The 19963-nt window shown below is 41.6% G+C and overlaps 1 pseudogene; it reads left to right on the forward strand.

The window, feature by feature from the left end:
- The first annotated feature begins 11581 nt into the window (after window positions 1-11581).
- On the forward strand, window positions 11582-12875 carry LOC101317506 (protein-tyrosine sulfotransferase 2 pseudogene; annotated as a pseudogene).
- The last annotated feature ends 7088 nt before the right edge of the window (window positions 12876-19963 follow it).

Here is a 19963-nt window from a genome sequence, read left to right on the forward strand (position 1 = left end):
TCAGTTTTCTTTTCATTCTTTAGGAAGCACCGGATAGTGAACATAATGGGGAATCTTTGGTGTTTGAACATACCCCAGTGCCTCAGGTTTGTCAATCTGAAAGCCACTTGAATTTGCAAAATTGTAGGTGTAGAATCAAAGACTGATTGAGCCAAACATGTACTGAGGCTAGAACTTTCCATGGAAGTTAGTTCCATCTCTGTGTGTATTGAGGTTTTTATTTTGTTTCGTTTTGTTTTGTTTTGAATACAACAGGGGAGGCCAGTTAAGAACCTCTGTTAAATTGGGTCTTGATACCTTGATCCACTTAGCACATACTGTCTGCAAGTTCTATACTAAATGTTGAAGATGCAAGATGGAAAAGATATTGTCCCTGACTTCAACAGGCAATTTGAAGTTTTCTTGTGTTATTATTATGTTATTACTATATATTCATGCATGCAGGATGCTGTCTACTTCCCTCTGAACGCCTGCTTCATTCTTTGCTCTTTGAAGAGGCTCGTTTCTTTGCTTTTCAGTTCACATGACATGCAGAAGAGAACCATCCATCTTCTAAGCTCACAACTCCTTCATCTTAGATCAGCCCAGACTAAACTGGAATTTCTTAGTCCAAATTGCAAATGCTAAGGACAATAAATTTAATTCTTTTTTCTTTTCTCCATAGCATTTATCATCTAGCATACTAAATAATTTATTACTTATTATGTTTACTGTTTATGGTTTGTCTCTTCAGGTGCCCATAACTGGCCTAATCAATTGGGGCCAGGTGGGCAGGGTCATGGCTAAAACATACCTCTGGACGAGCCACCACTAATGAACTGGGACACCAACAGCAATTTCCAGAGAAAGGAAAGATTTTGGGGTCATAGACCAAGCACATCTTTCAAAAAATTGCCACCAAATGTTTATCTTGTTAAAAGTAGTACCAAAGCACACACAAAATTCCCAATGCACCCACCAATTCGTAAAAAAAAAAACCCTCTCCATTAGCATCAGAGTTAATTATTTAAATGGAATTTTCAGAGTTTTGGCTTTTTTAACCTTAAAAAATCAAATACATTTTCACATTTTAATAAATAATATTTAATATATATTAATAAGTTCAAAATTTATAACACAATATCTATCTTTTTTCATATAATAAAACAGAAAACTACTATCTCCAAGAAACTCCATTTCTGTACCCTGATCTGCATCCCTGATTCTCTCACTGGTAGTATGGCAGGACAGACATTCTTTTCCTCCCTGTATGCTCTTCCCTTCCTGGGGCAGAGCACATACCATGGGAACAGAAGGAGCATTTGGCAATGTTACTGAATGCAGTGGAAGAGACAGAGACCCCTTCAGAATATTAACACATGAGGGAGTTCAGTCTTTGCAATGTGAAAAGTCTGATTGTATATACTCCACTGATAGGATTTGACATACCCCAGGTCTGATCTAAAGTGGAACAGAGCTGAATGGCCCACAGCCTATGCCAGAGGTAGAGAAGAAGACATAAGATCATGGGGAAAAGGTGCAGGTGTCATGGAAGGAGAAGAAAAGAAAGGGTAGGGCCAAAGGGGAGGATGTTTTTTCTTTGTTGGCAGAGAGGGGGATAGCCAGGTAGGGTGGCTCTGTGGACTTAGATGGAAGAACCCCTGTCCACTGAGGGCTGGGGAAGCTGATATGTAAAGAGTAGAGAAACCCTTTCCAAACACTTAGTCTGTTGTGAATCTGGGGGTATCTGACACTAACTTGAAGCAAGGTACTATTGTGTACATTCTGCTAGATTACAAACCATGTGAGGGCAGGGATCTTTGCTTATATTATTCAGGGTGTATCTCAAATGTCTAGAACAGTGCCTGGCACACTCAGGCACTCAATAAATATTTGGTCAACTGAAACAGAAAATTCTGGACTATGTGTCTATCCCTAACTGGCTAAAAATATGGATGTTTAATATTGGGCTGTACCACTGCTGCCTTCCCTATCCCAGGCATGGTTCTGCTGTTTCACTAGAAATGAACCAGCACATTTGTCAAGTGGTATACATAAGTAGAGGAGGAGAAGGAGATACTTTATAGGACACGACAGAGTATTAGACTTTTACTGCTATTATCTCTGACACCATTCCAGATACAGGAGAAATTAGGGTCAACAATGAAGTAGAATTAGATTTTTCCAATATTACTATAATCTTTTAAGAATATAGAATCTACTGCTCTCTTCTTCCCTTTCCCAGGATTTATCCAATCATGTCAACTCTGAAATGGATTGGCTTGACATAAGACCTAGGAGAAATGGGAGAGTGCTACATACTTACATTTAAAAAAAAAGTTTTTATCAAAGTATCATTGCTTTAATGATGCATAACAATATAAAATACAGATAAGTAGTTTATTATTCTATTTGAACATGAAACTGCATAGGCAGAATCCAGGGTATTTTATTATCCAGTCAACTGAACTGTTTTAAGATTTGAGGGACTTCCCTGGGGCTTCTCTGGTGGGGCAGTGGTTGAGAATCTGCCTGCCAATGCAGGGGACACAGGTTCGAGCCCTGGTCTGGGAAGATCCCACATGCTGCGGAGCAACTAGGCCCGTGAGCCACAATTACTGAGCCTGCGCATCTGGAGCCTGTGCTCCGCAACAAGAGAGGACGCGATAGTGAGAGGCCCGCGCACGGCGATGAAGAGTGGCCCCCGCTTGCCGCAACTAGAGAAAGCCCTCGCACAGAAACGAAGACACAACACAGCCAAAAATAAATAAATTAATTAATTAAAAAAAAAAGATTTGAGGATATTGCTCTGATTTTTGAAGTTTTAAGAAGTTCTGGAGTGGAGTTTTGGAAAGTTCTCTAACAAAATTTCCTTGGCCCAATGACTTACAAGGTTATTTCAATGAAATAGATAAATTTTTAAAATTAATTTATTAATTAATTTATTTATTTTTGGCTGTGTTGGGTCTTCGTTGTTGCACATGGACTTTCTTTCTAGTTGCGGCGAGTGGAGCCTACTCTTCGTTGTGGAGCTCGGGCTCTAGGCGCAGGAACTTCAATAGTTGTGGTGTGTGGCCTCAGTAGTTGTGACCTGCAGGCTCTAGAGTGCAGGCTCAGTAGTTGTGGCACACGGGCTTAGTTGCTCCGCGGCATGTGGGATCTTCCTGGACCAGGGATCGAACCCACGTCCCCTGCATTGGCAGGCGGATTCCCAACCACTGCGCCACCAGGGAAGTCCCGAAATAGGTATTTTAGTATTTATTCATGATGCACCCCTCAACTGACTCCCACAAAGGGATGAGACAGTGCACAAGAGGGCTTGGCTAGATAATAATCGCCTCTTACTGTAGGCATCACGGGCTTTGTTTACTGAGTCAAATATGTCAATCCTGGCTTTTCTCTTAGGATAAATTTTCTCACCAGGAACTGCTTCTGCTTTCTGGCAAATAGGATTATTTTAGCTCTTCCCACCAGGTTACTAGGTATCCCCAGACTTAAATATAGTGGACAAAGCTTGGACCGAGGCTGGGAGCCCATTGTCATCGTCATTTTATCTGTGTGTAGTTCTTTATAGTTTAAAAAGTACTTTCATACCCAATATCTTGTTTAATGCTGTTAACAACTGAGAGAGGTAGGCAGAGATGGATTTACCAAGAAGCTAATGAATTTGAAGTTTCAGCACCCCCTGGGAAGTACCTTAGCAGAGCCACACAGTCATAAGAGTTTGTAAAATTTGCAGTTTTAACCACAGTAGATTTAGACTACTGTCTCTATCCCCTGTGACTACACTTCTTTAACACTTCCCTCATTTTGAGAGACATTGGAGTGTCCTTAGGCATCTTTTGGGATCTGACTGAGGGGGAGTTGAATTTGGTACATTTAATTTGGATTTAGCAATGGGTAATTCCCTGGCAGTCCAGTGGTTAAATCTCCGAGCTTTCATTGCCGAGAGCCCAGGTTCGAACCCTGGTTGGGGAATTAAGATCCCACAAGTCGCGTGGCAGGGCCAAAAAAAAAAAAAGTAATTTGGACTTAGCGAAATATATTTATGCCGTTTGCAATCACTTTTATGTATAGTTAAGTTATTGCCAGTTGTCTGAGTGTAGAAATGGCTTCCAGGAACTCTGCCTCTGCAAACTGTCAATGCATGTTGACAACGCAGAGTTTTTAAGGTTTGTCACTGAACAAGAGATCTTCAGATGCCTTGTAATCTTGCACCTCATACATGAACGAAACTTGGTAGGGGGCTTCCCGTATTTGTCAATGATCCTAAAAATTTATATGACATTACTGAAACAAGTTGTGGAGCTGAAATATACTTTTTAAATCTAGCAATAGGAAAAAAAACCCTGAATAACTAGATTACAGAAAAGAAAAACTACGTTTCATTCTCTATATAGAAAATAATATAACAAAATTATTGTCATGGGTTTCCCTGGTGGCGCGGTGGTTGGGAGTCCGCCTGCCGATGCAGGGGACATGGGTTCGTGCCCTGGTCCAGGAGGATCCCACATGCCGCGGAGCAGCAGGTCCCGTGAGCCATGGCCACTGAGCCTGTGCATCCGGAGCCAGTGCTCCGCAGCAGGAGAGGCCACAGCAGTGAGAGGCCCGTGTAGCGCAAAAAAAAAAAAAAAAAAAAAAAAACTATTGTCATATGAAAAGGTGATCAAAGATAACCAAAGTTTTAGAAAATGAGAGTATGGAAGTATGGAAAGATTCATTCCTTTAGCTATTTCATCCACAGATATTTATTATTTGCCTACTATATTTTCAAGAATGTTGCTAGGGGCTGAGAATAGGATAGTGAATAGACACAAATAGTCCCTGACATTGAGATATTCATAGTCTAAGGAGGAGCAGACCCCCAGCAAGTAATCATATCAATAATTATTTATTTATAATTATGATACTGTGATAAAAGAGAAGTGCAAGATGCTCTAGAGATAACCTAAGTCTGAATCTTAGGGAAAGTTTCCTTGGAGAAAAAGTATATGAAAACCAGAGGAGTATCTAGATTAAAGGGGGAGTGAAGGATATCCTACTCAGGGGGAAGAGTAGAAACAAGGGCTCTGAAGTGGGAAGGTACTTGTTGATTGAAATAGAAGAAAACAAAAGAATGACAGTGTAGCTAGCTCATCATAAGCAGTGGGAATGTGGTGAATGAATCCAAAAGACCAGCTTGCCAGTTCTAAAATGTCATATAAGTGAAATTTAGAGTATATATGTATACTCTATATATTTGTATAAGGCTTCTTTAACTTATATTTCATCCATGCTGTTGCATGTATCTGCAGGTGTTTGTTGCTGATGGACATTTGGGTTGTTTCCAGGTTTTGGTCATTATGAATAGAGCTGCTGCGAACATTCTTGTGTAAGAGTTGTGAGATTTTTAGTCCACTGTTTTTCCCACCTCACTGCAGTGCAGAGGCAGGAGTGTGCTCTGTGTTGCACAGAAGTTTAAATAAACAAGCAAAGAACAGTTCAATACCTACCTGATCTTTTTGTGGACCTCATGAGGCACTTGGAGTCTAGCATCTACAGATAAAAAGAACTAGGTCAGGTAATTCAACACGGACACAGCAGCAGCCTGGCCTGAGTTCCACATCACCAACATCTGATACATGAACCATACTTTGAGATAGAGGATGTTCAGGTAGGAAAGCATTCTTGCTGATGCTTGAAGGTGGGGAGCTGATCTTGTCTACACCCTCTAGTCTAAAGAGGAATCCATAACTACCTAAACGACTCTTTATGCCCTGCCAAATGGTCTTAATCCTATTTCCCCTTATCCCTTTCCTACTTCCCTCAAAGAACTGACCCCATAGCAGTGATCTGTAACTCTAGCTTTACTGTATAACCCCATGGTACTTTTAGTGTATCTGCATATTCAGCAGAAGCAGTCTCAGTCTTAAAGCAACTCCTGGGGTTGGGTGTGCTACGGAAAGTCAACTGCTACCGCCCTATGCATCACTGTCTGATTATTCCAATTTTAGTTACTGTATCTGTGACTTTATTTTTTAAATTGAATTATAGTTGATTTTCAATATATTAGTTTCAGGTATACAGCATAATGATTCAGTATTTTTATAGATTATACTCCATTTAAAGTTATTACAAGATAATGGCTATAATTCCCTGTACTATACAATATATCCTTGTTGCTTATCTATTTTATACATAGTAGTTTGTTTCTCTCAATCCCATACCCCTATCTTGTGCCTTCCCCCTTCCCTCTCCCCACTGGCAACCACTAGTTTGCTTTCTATATCTCTGAGTGTGTTTCTGTTTTGCTATGAACATTTGTTTGCTTTATTTTTTTAGATTCCACAGGTAAGTGACATCATACAGTATTTGTCTTTGAGTGACTTATTTCACTAAGAATAATATTCTCTAGGTCATTCCACATTACTGCAAGTGGCAGAATTTCATTCTTCTTTATGGTTAATATTCCATTATATATATAAACCACATCTTTTTAATCCATTTGTCTGTTGATGGACACTTGGTTGCTTCCATATCTTGGCTATTGTAAATAGTGCTGCTATGAACATTGGGGTACATATATCTTTTCAAATTAGTGTTTTCATTTTTTTTCCATATATATATATATATATATATACCTAGGAATTGAATTGCTGGATCATATGGTGGTTCTATTTTAGTTTTTTGAGGAACCTCCGTACTGTTTTCCATAGTGGTTGCATCAATTTACATTCCCACCGACAGTGTATAAGAGTTCCCTTTTCTCCACATCCTTGCCAAAATTTATTATTTGTAGACTTTTTGATGATAGCCCCTCTGACAGGTTTGAGGTGATACCTTGTTGTTTTGATTTGCACTTCTCTAATAATTAGCAATGCTGGGCACCTTCTCATATGCTTGTTAGCCATCTGTATGTCTTCTTTGAAAAATGTCTACTCAGGTCTTCTGCACATTTTTTGATTTTTTTTTTTTTATATTCAGTTGTATAAGCTGTTTATATATTTTGGATATTAACCCCTTGATGCTTATATCACTTGAAGATATTTTCTCCCAAAGAGAGTTCTGCCTGTGCTTTCCTCTAGGAGTTTTATGGTTTCAGGCTTTACATTTAGGTCTTTAATCCATTTTAGGTTTATTTTTGTATATGATGTGAGGAAATGTTCTAATCTCATCCTTTTACATGTAGTTTTCCCAGCACCACTTATTGAAGAGATTGTCTTTCCTCTTGCTTCCTTTGTTGTAGATTAACTGACCATGTGTCTGTAACTTTATTTATTTTAAAAAATATTTATTTATTTAGACTGTGCCGGGTCTTAGTTGCGACATGCGGGATGTTTTAGTTGCGACATGCGGGATGTTTTAGTTGCGACATGCAGGATGTTTTAGTTGTGGCCTGCAGATTCTCAGTTGCACTATGCATGCAGGATCCAGTTCCCCAACCAGGGATTGAACCCGGGCCCCCTGCATTGGGAGTGCCTAGTCTTACCCACTGGACCACCAGGGAAGTCCCATGACTGTGACTTTAAATCGAAGAACAACACTGCACAAACATGACAGTATGAAGAATATCAGTCTTCGGTGAATTTTTATTTATGTAGTTAAAAAAGACAGTATTTTGAACCATTTTTTTCCCCTGAGTAGAGACTTATCTTTCTTGCAGAAATTTTCTTTCCAGAGAGTATTTCTATGGCCCTTTAATATTTTACATTCTTTTTGTTTCTGCTATATTTCTTCTTCATTTTACACATTTTTTCTTTTTTTAGCTCAAAGTCAATACTCCATTCCAGCCTGCTAGATAATTCATTCTTATCACATACTTTTAACTAGTACTTACTAGCCCATCATCTTCTCTATTCTCTAGATTTCTCTTAAATGAATCTTTCTGTGCTAGTGGCAGGATTTTTCCTTTTGGCCTTTCCTTTTTAGCCTCTAACTACCACACTTAAGCATGTACAGTAATTAATAAAGATAGATTCTTTCTTTTTTTATATAATAATTTTAAAAATATTTATTTTATTTATTTATTTGGTTATGCTGGGTCTTAGTTGTTGCTCACTGGCTCCTTAGTTTTGGCACTTGGGCTCCTTAGTTGCATCATGCTAACTCTTAGTTGTAGCATGCATGTGGGATCTAGTTCCCTGACCAGGGATTGAACCTGGGCCCCCTGTATTGGGAGCATGGCGTCTTACCCACTGGACCACCAGGGAAGTCCCAAGATAGATTCTTTCTTTGGTAATATATATATATATTTAAAATTTATTTATTTGGCTGTGTCGGGTCTTCGTTGTGGCATATGGGATCTTTTGCTGCAGTGCTCGTTGTGGAGTGTGGGTTTCTCTTTAGTTGTGGCGTGCCGGTTTTCTCTTCTCTAGTTGTGATGCAGGTTCCAGAGCACGTGGGCTCTGTAGTTGAGGCGCAGGAGCTCAGTAGTTGTGGCGTGAGGCTTAGTTGCCCAGCGGCATGTGGGATCTTAGTTCCTCTTTCTTTGGTAATATTGTGAACTGATAACTGGAAAAATCTTCCTATAAAACATCTAGGGCTTCCCTGGTGACGCAGTGGTTGAGAGTCCGCCTGCTGATGCAGGGGATACAGGTTCGTGCCCCGGTCCGGGAAGATCCCACATGCCGCGGAGCGGCTAGGCCTGTGAGCCATGGTCACTGAGCCTGCACGTCTGGAGCCTGTGCTCCGCAACGTGAGAGGCCACAACAGTGAGAGGCCCGCGTACCGAAAAAAAACAAAACAAAACAAAACAAAACAAAAAACTAGAAATGCTGTATAAAATAAAACATTCTTTTAAGTAAAGAACTGATGTTTAATGGCCATAAATTCCTCTCATCCCAATATGCACTTCCTTTTGCAGTGCAACTTTGCTGCTTCTTGTTCAAGAGATGGTCTATTCCCTCACCCTTTACACCTGTATTGCTCTTGTATTCTGACACCAACTGGTGTGCTGCAATACAATTCAATTCTAATGCTAATTATTTGGCATTACTGTAGGAATCCACAGCTTAAATGTCATGATCTCCAACAAGACTGCTCTTGGCTTCAGATGCCAGCCACAAATGGGGTCCTCCATCCACCTGCACTTCCAACCAACTAGTTAAAAATATGGAGGGTTCCCATGAACCCCCTCAGATTCGATAATTCATTAGTATGACTCATAAAATTCAGGAAAGCACTATACTTACAATAACAGTTTGTTATGAAGGGTGCATGTCAGAACCAACCAAATGAAGAGACACATATGACAAAGTCTGGGAGGATTCTGAATACAGAGCTTCCACGCCCTCTCCTTGTAGAATCAGGGTGTATCACCCTCTTGGCACATCAATGTATTCACCAACCAGGAAGTTCAACTGGGATTTAGTGTCTAGAGTTTTCACTGGGATTTCATTATATAGGCATGATTGACTGAATCACTGGCCTTGTGATTAAACTCAATATCCAGCCCCTCTCCCCTTTCTGGAGATTACACTGGCTCAAAGCCCCAAACTTTTAATCATATAGTTGATCTTTCTGGTGACCAGCCCCATCATGAGTCTTTTTATCTCATAGCATAAACTAAGGTGATATCCAAGGGGGGGTCATGAATAGCAAAGACATCCTTAGTACTTAGGAAGTGCCAAGGATTTAGAGCCTCAATCCCAGGAACCAGAGTCAAAGACTGGTCAAATTCTGTATTATATAATGCCGTTTAACCAATAGAATATAGTGAAAATGTGTTATATGACTTCCAAGGCTAGGTCTTAAGAAACCTTACAGTTTTCCACTTTGTATTTTTGTAATGCTGCCCCAAGACTGCCATGTAAAAAAGTTGGTCTAGCCATATAGAGAAAAACTGAGGTGCATCAGCCAATAGCCGGCACTGACTGTTAATCATGTGAATGGGGTCGTTTTGGACCCTCCAGCTGAGTGCAGCTTCATCAATGACCCCAGGCAGAATGAGCAGAGGGGAACCCACATTCAACCCAGGGAAGTGTGAGATATAGTAAAACATTGCTATATGAAGCCACTAAGTTTTAGCGTTGTTTGTTATGTAGCAATGGATAACTGATAGTTGGGAACCAAAAACAAAGGTAAAACCAGAGCTGAAAGCAAATAAGCTCTCAGCCCTATCCTAAGGTTAGAGGTGGTTTTCCCATCTTGATAACAATGGGGCTTAGGTTTTTGTGTTTTTTTTTTTAATATTTATTTAATTTATTTGGCCTTACCATGTCTTAGTTGCGGCTCGCAGGATCTTTTAGTTGTGGCATGTAGGATCTAGTTCCCTGAACAGGGATCGAACCCGGGCCCCCTGCATTGGGAATGCCGAGTCTTAGCCACTGGACCACGAGGGAAGTCCTGGCGCTTAGGTTTTTTAATTAATTAATTAATCTATGTTTTTTGCAGTGGTCAGGCTATTTTAATTACTTTTTTTTGTTTAATACATCTTTATTGGAGTATAATTGCTTCAAAATACCGTGTTAGTATCTGTTGTACAACAAAGCAAATCAACCATATACATACCCATGTCCCCATATCCCCTCCCTCTTAAGCCTCCCTCCCATCCTCCTTATTCCACCCCTCTAGGTCACCGCAAAGCACCGAGCCGATCTCCCTGTGCTAATGCTGCCGCTTCCCACCAGCCAACTATTTTACATTAGGTAGTGTATATATGTTGATGCTACTCTCACTTCGCCCCAGTTTCACCCTCCCACCCCACGTCATCAAGTCCATTCTTTATGTCAACTTCTTTATTCCTGCTCTGCAACAAGGTTCATCAGTACCATTTTTTTTTTTTTTTTTTTTTTAGATTTCATATATATGTGTTAGCATATGGTATTTGTTTTTCTCTTTCTGACTTACTTCACTCTGTATGACAGACTCTAGGTCCATCCACCTCACTACAAATAACTCAATTTTGTTTCGTTTTATGGCTAATATTCCATTGCATATGTGCCACATCTTCTTTATCCATTCATCTGTCGATGGACATTTAGGTTGGTTCCATGTCCTGGCTATTGTAAATAGTGCTACAATGAACATTTTGGTGCATGTCTCTTTTTGAATTATGGTTTTCTCAGGGTACATGCCTAGTAGTGGGATTGCTGGGTCATATGGTAGTTCTATTTTTAGTTTTTTAAGGAACCTCCATAGTGGTTGTATCAATTTACATTCCCACCAACACTGTAGGAGGGTTCCCTTTTCACCACACCCCTTCCAGCATTTATTGTTTCTAGCTTTTCTGATAATGGCCATTCTGACTGGTGTGAGGTGATACCTCATTGTGGTTTTGATTTGCATTTCTCTAATAATTAGTGATGTTGAGCATCTTTTCATGTGCCTCTTGGCCATCTGTATGTCTTTCTTGGTGAAATGTCTATTTAGTTCTTCCACCCATTTTTTAACTGGATTGTCTGTTTTTTTGATATTCAGCCCCATGAGCTGTTTGTATACTTTGGAGATTAATCCTTTGTCTGTTGTTTCATTTGCAAATATTTTCTCACATTCTGAAGGTTGTCTTGTTTATGGTTTCCTTTGCTGTACAAAAGTTTTTAAGTATAATTAAGTCCCATTTGTTTATTTTTGTTTTTATTTTCATTACTCTAGGAGGTGGATCGAAAAAGATCTTGTGGGCCGGGGCGGCTGGCGAGCACTGAGTCGCTGGGTGCGCGGAGCTGCCGCGGGACGTCTCTTGCAGGCTCAGCCGGTGGAGAGTCTTGGCAAGAAGCCACAAGGGCTAGATCCCAGGGATGAGAATATCCAGGGGAGATGTGAGCCCGCTGGGGCTCCCGCCCACCTGTCGCTGAAGCGCCCCCAGCCCTGGGCCCAGCATGCGCCTGTCAGTGCAGAGGGCACTGCTGGCAGCTGGCTTCGCCCTGGCCCTGGTGCTGGTGGTCCAGCTGGGGCAGCAGGTGCTGGAGTGCCGGGCGGTGCTAGGGGGCCCCCGGAGGACCATGTGACTGGAGCAGGAGGACCTCATGATCGTGGGCACGGACCACGTGGAGTACCTCTACGGCAAGGCCGTGCCGCTCATCTTCGCGGGGAGCGAGCCCCGGAGTGGCACAATGCTCACGCGTGTGATGCTGGAGGCCCACCCCGAGCTGCGCTGCCGGGGAGACCCGCATCATCCCCCGAGTGCTGGCCATGCCCAGGCCTGGTCCAAGTTGGGCCGGGAGAAGCTGCCGCTGGACGAGGCGGGTGTGACAGGCGAGTGCTGGACGCCGGCCTTCGTCTTGGAGGTGATCGCCAAGCATGGAGAGCCAGCCCGTCCTCTGTAACAAAGACCCCTTCACGCTCAAGTCCTCCGTCTACCTGTCGCGCCTGTTCCCCAACTCCAAGTTCCTGCTGATGGCCGGGCCTCCATGCACTCCATGATCACCCGCAAGGTCACCGTCCCTGGCTTCGACCTCAGCAGCTACCGCGACTGCCTCAACAAGGGGAACAAGGCCATTGAGGTGATGTACGCCCAGTGCATGGAGGTGGGCAAGGACAAGTGCCTGCCCGTGTACTACAAGCAGCTGGTGCTGCACCCCCAGCACTCCCTCAAACTCATCCTTGACTTCCTCGGCATCACCTGGAGCGACGCTATCCTGCACCATGAGGACCTCATAGGCAAGCCTGGCAGTGTCTCCCTGTTCAAGATCGAGGGATCCACAGACCAGGTCATCAAGCCCATGAACCTGGAAGCTCTCTCCAAGTGGACTGGCCACATCGCTGGGGATGTGTTTAGGGACATGGCTCAGATCGCCCCCATGCTGGCTCAGCCCGTCTATGACTCCTATGCAAACCCGCCCAACTACGGCAGGCCTGACTCCATCATCATCAACAACACACACCCGGTCTTGAAAGGGGATGATAAAACACCAGCCAATCTGAAAGGCTATCTTCAGGCGAACCAGAATAGCACCTCTTCCCGCCTAGGAAGCTCATGATTTCCAGGTCTTTGCAAATGGCTTTGTTGCCAGAAGAGAAGAAACTTTGCATTCGAGTGGAAATTGGACCTCTAATCCAAGCATATTGCTTGCTATTAATCGCCAAAACAGAACTGCTCACGAGGAATGTATTTGTATATGTTTGCATATACATCTATGTTCATCTATGTTCATCAGTGATATTGGTCCATAATTTTCTTTTTTTTGTGATATCTTTTTCTGGTTTTGGTATCAGGGTGATAGTGGCTTTGTAGAATGAATTTGGGAGTGTTTATCCCTCTGCAAGTTTTTGGAAGAGTTTGAGGATTGGTGTTAGCTCTTCTCTAAATGTTTGATAGAACTCACCTGTGAAGCCATCTGGTCCTGGACTCTTGTTTGCTGGAAGGTTTTTAATTATGGTTTCAATTTTGTTACTTGGTCTGCTTATATTTTCTGCTTATATTTTCTAAATCTTTCTTGTTCAGTCTTGGAAAATTGTACCTTTCCAAGAATTTGTCCATTTCTTCGTGATTGTCCATTTTATTGTTATATTGTTGTTTGTAGTAGTCTCTTATAATCCTTTGTATTTCTGCAGTGTCAGTTGTGATTTCTCCTTTTTCATTTCTAATTTTATTGATTTGTATCCTCTGTCTTTTTTTCTTGATGAGTCTGACTAAGGGTTTTTCAATTTTGTTTATCTTCTTGAAGACCTAGCTTTTAATTTTATTGATCTTTGCTATTGTTTTCTTTGTTTCTATTTCATTTATTTCTGCTCTGATCTTTATGATTTCTTTCCTTCTGTTGACTTTGTGTTTTCTTTGTTCTTCTTTCTCTAGTTGTTTTAAGTGTAGGGTTAGATTGTTTATTTGAGATTTTTCTTGTTTCTTGAGGTGAGATTGAATTGCTATAAACTTCCCTCTTAGAATTGCTTTTGCTACATCCCATGGGTTTTGGGTCGTCGTGTTTTCATTGTCATTTGTTTCTATGTAGTTTTTAATTTCTTCTTTGATTTCTTCAGTGATCTCTTGGTTATTTAGTAGCGCACTGTTTAGCCTCCATGTATTTGTGCTTTTTACAGTTTTTTTCCTGGAACTGATTTCCAATCTCATAGCGTTGTAGTCAGTAAAGATGCTTGATACAATTTCAATTTTCTTAAATTTTCCAAGGCTTGATTTGTGACCCAAAATGTGATCTATCCTGGAGAATGTTCTATGTGCACTTGAGAAGAAAGTGTAGTCTGCCACTTTTGTGTGGAATGTTCTATAAATATCAATTAGCTCTATCTGGTCTATTGTGTCATTGAAAGCTTGTGTTTCCTTATTTATTTTCTGTTTGGATGATCTGTCCATTGGTGTAAGTGGGGAGTTAAAATTCTCCCCTACTGTTATTGTGTTACTGTTGATTTCTCATTTCATGGTTGTTAGCATTTGCCTTATGTATTGAGGTGCTCCTATTTTGGGTACATAAACATTTATAATTGTTATATCTTCCTCTTGGATTCATCCTTTGATCATCATGTAGTGTCCCTCCTTATCTCTTGCAAGGAGATAAGTCTTTATTTTCAAGTCTATTTTATCTGATACAAGTATTGCTAGTCCAGCTTTTTTTTTTTTTTTTGCGGTACACGGGCCTCTCACTGCCGTGGCCTCTCCCATTGTGGAGCACAGGCTCCTGACGCGCAGGCTCAGCGGCCATGGCTCACAGGCCCAGCGACTCCGCGGCATGTGGGATCTTCCCTGTCTGGAGCACAAACCCGTGTCCCCTGCATTGGCAGGCAGACTCTCAACGACTGTGCCACCAGGGAAGCCCTCCAGCTTTCTTTTGATTTCCATTTGCATGGAATATCTTTTTCCATCCCTTCACTTTCAGTCTGTATGTGTCCCTAAGTCTGAAGTGGGTCTCTTGTAGACAGCATATATATGGGTCTTGTTTTTGCATCCATTCAGCCAGTCTGTGTCTTTTGGTTAGGGCATTTAATCCATTTACATTCAAGGTAATTATCGATATGTATGTTTGTATTACCATTTTCTTAATTGTTTTGGGTTTGTTTTTGTGGCTCTTTTTCTTCTCTTGTGTTTCTCACTTAGAGAAGTTTCTTTAGCATTTGTTGTAAAGCTGGTTTGGTGGTGCTGAATTCTCTTAGCTTTTGTTTGTCTGAAAAGCTTTTGACTTCTCCTTCGAATCTGAATGAGATCCTTGCTGGGTAGAGTAATCTTGGTTGTAGGTTTTTCTCTTTCATCACTTTAAGTATATCCTGCCACTCCCTTCTGGCCTGCAGAGGTTCCGCTCAAAAGTCCGCTGATAACCTTATGGGGATTCCTTTGTATGTTATTTTTTGTTTTTCCCTTGTTGCTTTTAATATTTTTTCTTTGAATTTAATTTTTGTTAGTTTGATTAATATGTGTCATGGTGTGTTTTTCCTAGGGTTTATCTTGTATGGGACTCTCTGTGCTTCCTGGACTTGGGTGACTATTTCCTTTTCCATGTTAGGGAAGTTTTCCACTATAATCTCTTCAAATATTTTCTCAAACCCCTTCTTTCTCTCTTCTTCTTCTGGGACCCCTATAATTTGAATGTTTGTGTATTTAGTGTTGTTCCAGAGGTCTCTGAGATTCTCTTCAATTCTTTTCATTCTTTTTTCTTTATTCTGGTCCTCAGCAGTTATTTCCACCATTTTGTCTTCCAGCTCACTTATTCATTCTTCTGCCTCCGTTATTCTGTTATTGATTCCTTCTAGTGTATTTTCCATTTCAGTTATTGTGTTGTTCATCTCTGTTTGTGTGTTCTTTAGTTCTTCTAGATCTTTGTTAAACATTTCTTGTATTTTCTCAATCCATGCTTCCATCCTATTTCCGAGATTCTGGATCATCTTTACTATCATTACTCTGAATTCTTTTTCAGGTAGATTGCCTATTTTCTCTTCATTTATTTGGTCTTGTAGGTTTTTACCTTGCTCCTTCATCTGTGACATATTTTTTTGCTGTCTCATTATTTTTTTTTTTTTAATTAGTGGGATTGTGTTCCTGTTTTACTGGTTGTTTGGCCTGAGGCTTCCAACACTGGAGTTTGTAGAGTATTAGGTAGAGCTGGATCTTGGTGTTGAGATGAGGAACTCTATGAGACCTCACTCCAATGAATATTCCCTGGGGTCTGAGGTTCTCTGTTAGTCCAATGGTTCATACTCGGAGCTGCAACTGGAGGAGCTTCTGCCTGACCCTGGGCTCTCAAATCAAGATCCCACAAGCCACGAGGGGCAGCAAAAAAAAAATTAAATTAAATTAAAAAATAAAAGTAGACTAGGAAACTAACAGATATGTTAGAAAGAATGTAAAAATAAAAATATAGATGACTCAACAACCGGAAAGTACATCAGTACCACAATAGTAAAAAAGAGGAGGAGGGAAAAGAAAAAAAAAAGCAGGGAGGGAAGGCCTTGGCTGTGGAGGGCAGGGCCTAAGCAAGGGCAAGTTTTAGGTGGTGGGCGGGGTCAATGCTCAGGACCCACAGGGCTGGAAAAGGCCCTGGGGGATGTGTGGGGTAGTGCTTAGGCTCAAGCAACAGAAGGGGCCCAGGCATGCCCCCCACCCCTGGTCTCAGAGGGCAGGAGACCTCATCTGGGAGCCCAGCATGCTTCCTGGGCTCTAGTGGGCAGGGCAAACGCCCTCCTCTCCTCTCCCGCTCCTCCGATCTGGGGTCTGGGGGGGCCACTCCCACCTGCCTCTCCTGATCTTCCAGGCCTTCCTCCTATGCCCCCAGGAAAAATGCAGGCAGGGGGTGGGGGTGTGTGCGGGGTTGGGGGGGGAAGGAAGGGCCTTGGAGGGCAGGGGACTGGCCTGGGAGCTCAGCAGGTTCCCTGTGCTCGAGTGGGCGGGGCAATCGCCCTCCACTCCTCTCCTGCTCCTCCCGCCTGCCACTCCTGATTTCACTGGCCTCCCTCCTATGTCCCCAGGACCCACTCAGCCTGGATGGGGCTTTGGAGGGGGGAACCAGCTTGGGAGTTCAGCAAGCGCTCCAGTCCCAGTGGGCCAGGTGATCACCCTCCACTCCTCTCCCACTGTCCCCGGAGAGTCCCTCCCACCTGCCTCTTCTGATCTCCCCGGCCTCGGGGCGCCAATCTTGTCTAGCCTCCACTTCTCCCCACCTCGGTCCCCCTACATTTTACCAGTTCACTCAGAGGTTCCTCCCGTCTCCTTGGGGGTAAGAGTTCCCCACCAGCGGCTGGCAGGTGCCCTAGTTATGGGGATACGCTAACTCCGTGTGTTCCCACACCTCCATCTTGACTCTAATTAATTTATTTTTATTTTTGGCTGTGTTGGGTCTTCTTTGCCGTGCAAGGGCTTTCTCTCGTTGCAGCCAGCAGGGGTTACTCTTCGTCGTGGTGTACGGGCTTCTCATGTGGTATCTTCTCTTGTTGCAGAGCAAGGGCTCTAGGCACGCGGACTTCAGTAGTTGTGGCACGTGGGCTCAGTAGTTGTGGCTCACGGGCTCTGGAGCACAGGTTCAGTAGTTGTGGTGCACGGGCTTAGTTGCTGCGTGGCACGTGGGATCTTCCTGGACAAGGGCTCAAACCTGTGTCCCCAACATTGGCAGGCGGATTCTTAACCACTGCACCACTAGGGCAGTCCCAGAGCTTAGGTTTTTAACAAGGATTTGACATCTCATGAGGTAAGGAGCTGGAATTTCATCCCATTAACAAAGTCGAGACTTTCAAAGACTACTCTAAGCGACAGGTGAAGTAAGAAAAACTCCTCTGGCATAGTAAAAGGACAAGAAAGCTTGTCTATCTTGGCCTGGGTATCTGGAAAGTAAAAAGAAAGTATTCTTTCTGAATTTGTAACTACTAGCTTGACCTGACCTCACTTAGATTTGGAGTTTGAGTGTATACCACTATTGTATTAGTATCCATCTGGGAACTCCCAGTTAGAATTTAACATAAAACATGATCTGTGAGTGACATAATCATCTATACAGAAAATCCTAAGGAATCTACAAAAAAGTACTAGTTCTATATGTGATTTCAATAAGCTCTCAGAATATAAGGTCAATACACAAAAATCAGTTGTATTTCTAATTATCAATGAACAATGGGAAATTTAAAATTTTAGATATCGGGCTTCCCTGGTGGCACAGTAGTTAAGAAACCGCCTGCCAATGCAGGGGACATGAGTTCGAGCCCTGGTCTGGGAAGATCCCACATGCCGCGGAGCAACTAAGCCTGTGCACCACAACTACTGAAGCCCGCGCTTAGAGCCCGTACTCTGAAACAAGAGAAGCCACTGCACTGAGAAGCCCACGCACTGCAGCGAAGAGTAGCCCCCGCTCATCGCAACTAGAGAAAGCCCACGCACAACAACAAAGACCCGACGCAGCCAAAAATAAATAAAAATAAAATAAATAAATTTTTAAAAAATTTAATATCATTTACAATAGAATAAAGAAATCATGAAATACTTAGGGATACATTTAACAAAATATGTGCAAGATCTGTACACTGAAAGTTATAAAATTGTTCTAAGAGAAGTTGAAGAAATTGAAGATTATCTAAGTAAATAGAGAGATATACTGTGTTTATGAATTAGCAACATTGTTTAGATTTAATTCTCTCTAAATTGATCTATAGATTCAGTGTTATACCAAACAAAATCTCAGCAGACTTTTTGTAGCAACTGACAAGCAAGTTCTAAAATTTGTATAGAAATGCAAAGGATCCAGAATAGCCAAAACCATCTTGGAAGAGAAAACCAAAGTTGAAAGGACTCATGAGACCTGATTTTGAAATTTACTATAAAGCTACTGTAATCAAGAGGGCGTGGTATTACCATAAGGCTAGATGTACAGATCAATAGAACAGATTCAACAGTTCAGGAATAGACCAACATGTATATGGTCAGTATTCCACGGTAATTCAATAGAAAATGACAGCCTTTTCAACAACTGGTGCTGGAACTGTTGGGTATCCATAAGCAAAAAATAAAGCTTCATCCTTACCTCATATCATAAAAAAAAAAAAAATTAACTTGAAATGGAACATAGACCTAAACCTAAGTTTTTCCAAAAGAAAAGTTGGCTTGGGAAAAGATTTCTTACATAGGACATAAAAAGCACAACCTATAAAAGAAAAAAAAATTATAAAATTGAACTTAATAAAAATTAAAAAGATTGCTCTTTGAAAAACACTGTTAAGAAAATGAAAGACAAGCCACACTGAGAGAAAATATTTGGAAAACATTTATTCAAGAGAGAACTTGTATTTAGAATATATATATATTTTTAAATCCTTTTTTAAAAAATCTGGTTCAGAAGCAGAGAATAGAATGAAATAGAGTATTCAAAGAGCTCAGAATTTTCCAGAATCTATGGATGACAGTGAACAAAGACATTTTAACATGTCTTACAAGACAAATGATAACCTCTCTTAAGTTTTTAATTTTTTTTCTGTTGTCACTCCTCCAATTTTACACTTCATTCATTGACTAGGATAAACAATAGAAGAGGAGGAGCAACTTGCTTGTGTAAGTAGCAGAATATCATTAGTGTAATTAGTTTCAAATCAGTACGTGCTGAACCCTGAACCCTGAACCCTGAACTTTGTGCATGCTGTTGTCTCTGCCTAAAATATAACCTTTTATTGATGCTCCACTACACTGGACACATTTTTTTTCCAGTATTTTAATTGAATACTGGAGCTTCCATTTAGTGGTTAAGAGACAGTTTATTTTCTTCCAAGAGTTTCTTTACTCATGATACATCCAATATCCCCAGAGGTTTACTCAGGCCTAAGAACAATGGCCTCAAAGAAACCAGAGAGCCTGTTCCATTTGCTCTTTATGGGTTGCTTGGTCAGCCATGGAGGGATCCTGACCACTGAATTTCCAATGAAACCTGCGGGGCTAAAGCTCAAATACCCACTCTTGAAGCTAAGGGTCTGCTACCACTGCCATAACTACCTCTGTAACCTCTACCGTGGGTAAGCAGGAAGACACTGGAGGCTCAGCATAGTGTTTATCTGGACCTGTGCCCAAGGACGTGTCACCCTTAGTTCTCCTCCCACAACCTCAATAGCTGTTCCCCACAACCTCCGTGAGCATTTCCTGTATGACTCTGTATGT

The sequence above is a fragment of the Tursiops truncatus genome, chromosome 5 (genome assembly GCF_011762595.2).
Source record: "Tursiops truncatus isolate mTurTru1 chromosome 5, mTurTru1.mat.Y, whole genome shotgun sequence".
NCBI classification, from domain to species: Eukaryota; Metazoa; Chordata; class Mammalia; order Artiodactyla; family Delphinidae; genus Tursiops; species Tursiops truncatus.